This window comes from Poecilia reticulata, chromosome 4 (genome assembly GCF_904066995.2).
Source record: "Poecilia reticulata chromosome 4, P_reticulata-male-v2, whole genome shotgun sequence".
NCBI lineage: Eukaryota > Metazoa > Chordata > Actinopteri > Cyprinodontiformes > Poeciliidae > Poecilia > Poecilia reticulata.
This window is the reverse complement of record NC_088833.1, coordinates 8,787,239-8,794,436: the sequence shown is the minus strand read 5'-3', so window position 1 is coordinate 8,794,436 and position 7,198 is coordinate 8,787,239.

Below are 7,198 nucleotides of genomic sequence, written 5' to 3'. Positions count from 1 at the left end.
TCCCACCAGCCCCAACCTCAACATCCAACATGGCCGCCACACAAACTGCATTACTAGCAGCTCTTTATTTGCTCTCCTGATTAAATTGCCAAATCAGTATTAAACAGTAGATTATATTTAATGTCTTTTTAGCAGTTTAATGTGATTTATGCTTATATTATGCTGGTATTTCTTTCTGAGTCTGATCATAATCCATGAACACCTCAGCAGTCTTGATGTCTCCTCTGGATGGAATGAGTCTGATGGAAGCCACTTACTATGTCGATATGACACAGAGCCCTAATTTTAGCAAAACCACTCAACAATATGTACAACCTGTCCGGCTGTCCATGCGCTCTGCCATGGTAACCCAATACAACCCAGATATTTAAGGAAATCTTTAAAAATCACAGACAAATATCAGACTTTTCCAGTTTTCAATGCCCATCCTTGGTGCAACCTTGCAGAAATGGCTGGCTTTGTGTCATGTGGGAGGTTTTCTCCTGCAGGTACTGTTTTATGGTTGCTGGGATGCAGTCAGCGTCAGGCCCTAATTTCTGTTGAGGATTTGTCGTCGTGGACACCAAGTCAGCTCTTCCAGCTGAGTACAGGTGAAGCTGTTTGGGTCTACCACTTTGTGTTTATTCCTGGATCTTTTAAGAAATTGAAAATGCAATCTTCCTGCATCTTGAAAGAGGCCTTGATTCATTCATTTACTTATTTATACAGCGCTTTAAAAACCAAAGGCAACCAAAGAGCAGTAGAGAAAACACAAAGCAGTAGAGAAAACACAAAGTTAAAAATAAAAATCAACAATAAAAAATGTCGTGGTTCTGGTTGTACAGAACCACCATCCTGCCAATTTCAAAGACAGTAAAAACCTTTCTGGCATTCGTCATCAAGGGTCATGGATGTGTGAATGCCTGAAACGGAATCCAGATTAATACACAAATTTGCATTTGTCAAACTCTTGATCAGGTGTTCAGCAGCCTGCTTGAATCTTCTTTTTGCAATTTCAAACATAACTTACACCATCTTTAATTTGGCGAGTTTTAAGACATGAATATATAAATACCTCTCCACTGGGTTCAGCGTGTTCTCAGGAAAGTGGGCGTTGTGATGTACAGGGTAGAATAATGCTACAGTAAAACCACAAACACAGACCTCTGAGCCACAGTAATTGATTTGCCCTAAATCACTGCTCCCTTAATCTACTTACTGTTGCAACCAAGTCAACGCAAATATCAATAGAGAAGGAAGGTCTGGCTGACTAAACAGGGCTCTGCTTGTGTTACAAACCAGCAGAGGCACTTAGAGATTGATGCAAGCGGAGAGCTGAGGACATGAGGGTGGTGGAAGTCTGCGATCACACAATGCTGCAGGAGTAAGAAATCTTGAGCAAAAAGAAAAACGGGGGGAGGGAGAGGAAGCTGAGGGAGCAAGATATGAGCAAAGCTTCTGTACAACATGCTGCAGGAGGTCTGCTCAAAAGGAACAGTGAGTTTCACCAGATCTGGGATGTTTTCAGGTTTGAACTGTTCATTTAAACTTTCCAGGGCCACATCTCAAAAAGCAAACAAACAAAAAATCTCAAAGTGACCATCCACTGTAGCTCTGCACTCAGAAAATAGTCAATATAATTATCTGATGTTCTTGTGACTGGATTAGCACTTTTTATTCTAACCTGCATACAAAATCTTCACCGTTCACTTATCTTTCAGAATAAATGAAAACAGGGAATCAAGTTTGGTGGACACCAACATTCAAGTAAATCATAAAATTACTGAATTGCACATCAGGTTTTTAATAAACTGATGCCTAATAAGTGTTTGCTCGAGCAACCTGTCCACTCAGCTTTGAATAAAAGTTAATCTAACTTTAAACTAGACATTACAAATATTTTTAGACAACTCCACACTCCTTTTTGTGTGTAACCAAATAAATTCAACAGAACTCTGGGACGTTTCTGCAGCTGTCAGAATTAATTGTTCAATTCAAATAGTGCATTACATTTCACTACCTTACAATCTGGTGTTTTTACTTTATAAATACCAAAGAAAAATGTTGTTGCAACTTGCACAATTTGAAACAAGAGTCGTAGAGGCCGATATCTGTGAAGAGTCTCCTGTACCAGTCCATAATACAGCAGTTCTGAAGAAGCCTCTGACTGAAGACTGCAAAGGATGCTCAGGGTCGTCCAAACATGTTCTGTTTTATAAAGAGTCATTTGTTGCACCATAATCTCCAGATGTTCCAGTGTAGTAGAACAGAACAAGCCTTCTTTAGCAGATTGTTTAGCTTTTTTCAGTCCGTCTCTGATGCTGCTGACCCAGCAGGAGGAGATTGCACTCTCCACAACAGATTTATAGAAGATATGCTGCAAACACTGAAGGGTAGGGTTGCTTCTTTAAGACTTAAGTTTAAATTCAGAGAATCATCATAAATTTATGATCAAATTTAGATTGTTGTATTCAAGAAACCCTAGACTGAAAGGATGAACTGAGAGGGAAGGATGTGTCGATGATGCTCAAGTTAAATGATAATTTACTGGATCTTTCCCCTACTTGGAAAGATGACAGTTGAACAGGAAGTAAAAGTGGAAAGCAAAAATATTTTGCATTGTTTAGTAGTACTCCAGACCATAAACACTTCAATTTCAATATTTTTTTTCCAGATGTCACCATGTAAAAGAAACCTGCAGTGTACAGACCAGCTAATGCAAAGCATGGCAGCCTTTTCCAGGAGTTCGTACTCCATATGTAATTGTATTTGAAAGAAATAACAGTGCTGTATTCAGGGGGAGGTGCAGACACTAGATCTGAGCATCAGATAGCTGGATCAGTCAGCAGTGACCTTCCCTCTCATCATCATCATGCCAGACTGCTCTTAGTATTACAAGATTACATTTTAGCCAGACAGGAAGTGCATGATGCTGCAGGAGATGGATGACGGAAAAGTTTCAGGTGTCTCACTGTTTAAATGACGGAGGTGGCACCGAAAATAGAGCCTCCCGTCCGCAAATATAACAAAACGTTACCACAGCTGAAGTTACAGTGATTAAATCTGGGCTTATAACAGACAGAAATAAGGGTTCACGCACTTTTTCCACAGTAAAATTCAAACACTTTTCAAGCATTTTAAAGGTAAGCTTTCAAACCTTTCCCATTTCCAAAAAAAATTTTCCAGCAAAGTTTTCTGGCATTAAGGAAATGGAAATAATTTTGGAAATAGTGATAATTTTGGTGATTCTAACTGACCTATAAGAAGTTTAGTCTGATTTAACTTCAGTGAGGAAAAAAGCCTTTTTATTAGATGAATGAAAATATCTGGTTTTGACTGTAAATAATAAATTCAGGCTTTAAATCAATCATTAGATTACACTTTATTACAAAACTGAGCAGTATGAATATTGTGAGCGTGTGTCTTGCAGGACTGTGGCTGTCTGCTGTCTGAGGGGGACAACCAGGGCTGCTACCCTCTGGATGGACACGTCCTCTGCAAAAACTGTAACACCAGCCGCATCCAGGCGCTGACTGCCAAGGCTACCACTGATCTCTGAGCAGCCAGCCCAGCCAGCCGCCCCGCTCATCTCCACTGTGATTACCCAGCAAGCGCTCTCTTCCTTCTTCCTTTCATTCCCAAATACCCTCTGGATGGACACGTCCTCTGCAAAAACTGTGTATATATATATACACAAGTAAAAAAAATATTTTAATCAAACATCTAATTCAGTGAAATTAGTTCAATTTCAATAAAATTTCAAGTCAGTTTTCCATCACAGTGAAGAGTTAAACCCAGAGGTTTATTGTTATGCACGCGTCTCCTCCTCGATTCAATACATCACTGACAAATTGTCAGGAAAAAACTGTACAAACAAATCCTGCACAGGTGTGCAAATACTTTACGGGTTAAAGCAAACACTGCAGCCTTTTTAGAGCTGTGTATAGATGAGCAGCATCCCCATGGCAGCCTGTGGAGTTAAGAGGTCACACCGAGGGTGTGTGTGCCAAAAGAGCTAATGTTATTTCCTGTGTGTGGATGAAGCACTGATATGTTTATCTGCCCATCCCTGGTATGTAACTGGAGAGACAAAAGCAACAATAAAACACTAGAAGAGAGTTTATTTATCAATTCCCACTTTAAAAAAGAAGCATTATTTAGAGGTGAATGTATGCTGCAGTCCAACCTGAGAAACATCTTTAAAGAGGAGAATGGAGGATGATTCAAGACTTCTTTATTAAGATCAGGGTGTGAGAGCCTAATCAGTAAGAGAATCCCCACATTCATTATTATCAGAGTGGCTGCCTGCCAGCTGCAGAGCTTAAAGTGGTGCAGCAAGTTGAAAAACATAAAAAAGAAATCTATCTGAGACAAGAAAATCTACCTGAAAGTGTTCAAGTATGAAGAAATACAGCAAAAATTATCCTGAGTATCAGCTGCAGCATTTCAGGTTAAAAGAGGCACATCTGTGGATGCAGTTAAGGGTGGAGAACTCCAGTCTCCTGCCTTCATTGTCTGACATCATGCAAAATATAGAGTAGAAATAATATTTGAGAATTCAACAGATTGCTTTAAATGAGCAAATAAAAGGCAGTTAAAAATCTAAAAATGCGGCCAAAAAAACTTGTCCAGCTTGCGTTTTTTATCTTGTTAGTCTATTAGTAGATGATGATCATCCCTGTTTAATATAATGACTAATTAAATCCTGAGTGGGTAATTTTTGTCAAACCAGACAAAAAAAAAGGAAAGTAGACGAATAGAAAATATCGAGAACTACAAGGACAAAAAGGAGAAGTAAAGGAAAAGCAGAAAAATGTGTGGGATGATGGGTAATGACTAAGCATTAAACTGCTTGCTCTAAGTAAAGCCATTCATCAGGCAACCTGCAGCTCTCTGTGCTCTTCACTCAGAGCTGCTTTCATTTTCAACAATATTTCATCACCTAAATGAAGAGAAAGCACGTCGGCTAAAAACTGCAGTCTGCCATCAATATCACTCTATACTGGAAGCAGATGTGTAACTTTAACAAGTCATGATAAATTACTAGAGATTTTCCTAAAAGATCGACTATGCACAAAGAGGAACAAGCATAAATCACTTGGTCAGAAATCCTTTAAAGCCGCAGTATTTAACTTTTATTAAAAAATACATTTTGTTACATATTTGTTGAATCTCTTACTGTGTCATGATGGTGTGGCATGAGACAGATAAACTATGAAAAAGAACAACAAAAAGCAAGATCCTCTGTCTTCTACAGTGAAAAGGATTTTTCCTGTAATGGTAAGTTGTTTCTCCACCATTATCATTTTGAGCAGAGGGTACACAATGATGATTGACAGTGCCAAGACCTTCTTCCTGGCTCTGGTTGAAAAAAGGTTCAAATTATTTCTTTTGAACCTTTTTCATTGCAAATGGCAGAAATTAAATAAAATAGAAACCTGTTCATATCTTATGTTACAACTACAAACAACCCTTATATAATTTCTACCCATTTGTTTTTGAATGTAGCAATATTTTGGTAACAAAATGCAACTCAATGTTCACACATGAAAATAGCTGTGAATGAATGCGCAATTATGCAACCATACATCTCTGAAAAGCATTAGCAGAGCCTTCTGAACAACCAACAAGAATGCAGCAAGTGGTTTCTTAATGGCAAGTCAAAAATAAAACACAAGTCTTTTCCAGCAGCCATTGTACAGTGGTAAAACCTGTACACCAAACATGCTGGGGTTTGGGTCACTAGGTGAGGTGCAGAGCTCAGCTGGTGTTGCCAGGTAACGGTGCAAAACCCGTTGATTGTGACTTAACATTCAACCTGCTCATTTTTCAGACACCAAAAAACAGCTGGGTGTTATTTTAAAGCACTTTGGATGTTTTAATTAGCAGTTGAGATCCAAATAGAAGTATAAAAATGTGAATTTTAAATTTTAGGTTCCCTTTAAATATTTTACATCAATATTTGAACCACGGTGTTAAACATTGAGTCTTTGTATTAACATATCTACAGCGCAGACCCAGAACTGAAACACTGCTCGCTAGTCTGTTCCTAATGTCAAAAACAAGCATGCATGCAAGTCTGTTCATGCCAGATATGGTATATAGCTCAAAGTCCTTTGTTGTATAAATCCTGTCTTATGCAGCAGTGGGTCAGAAGGGAGAGAGAGAAGAGCAAGGGTGGTAACACTTATAAAAAGGAGAAGCGCTTTGTTTAATTATTATATTTCTATTGGTAAATTATATTTAAAATGATAATAAAATTGAACTCCATGTTATTTTATTTAAAGAGGGAAAGCAATGAGGGTTGGAGTTCAGAAAAGATGATGGTGGAAGAACGACAGGGAGCTCAGAGTACATATTGTCTCTGTTGTCACTGAGATGGCAGTTTGATGCATTGCACTCTCGATAAAAGGACAATACAGCAAATGCGAACAGGCCTGCAGATCTGCATATCAATTATTTGTGGCGGCCATAGATATTGCTTAATGGAACTGTCCAAGTCTGCCATAGTATATTAACGGTGCCTGGAGCCCAGCTGCAGCTGGTTGCTGCGGGCAAACAGAGGCTGGCCGCGTCCGGATCCAGGTGCACAACTGGAGGAAGAGCCGCAGGGGAGGAGGAACCTGTACTGCATGGATTATAGATAAATGATCAGAAAAAAGCACCGGTTTTGTCCACATAAATATGGCAGCAAAGATGGTTAAGACCAACTTTAGAGGGGTTGTTGGAGGACAGCTGCAACCTCATTACTCCAACCCTTAAGGTTTACAGAGTCTCCATCTTACCAAGCCTCAGCCTTCTGCAGCCACACCACACACCAATGGTGTATGATACAATGCTTGGTTAACAGTGCATATTTTTATTATACTGATGGCAAAAAAGTGATAAACTTTAGTACAAATGTTGAAGAACTTATTTTTTTTCTCTAAATTGAAATGTGTCTTAAAAGACTGTCCAGTTTTGACCTACAAAAAAAATACCTGGTCAAACTAAAATGTCTATGAATGACTTGATGCTGAGATGTAATTTATTAGAATCACACGACCACATTTCCTTACAACAGATTATGGATATATGAAATAAAATCACTTTAAATAATCGGGTGTGAGACTGAAAACAGAACTGCTCCCCCTGGTGGGCATGAGCTGATGGAGTTGATTGGAAACATCCAAAACTTACCACTGAACTTGAAATAAAATCAGGTGCTAAATTAACAGAA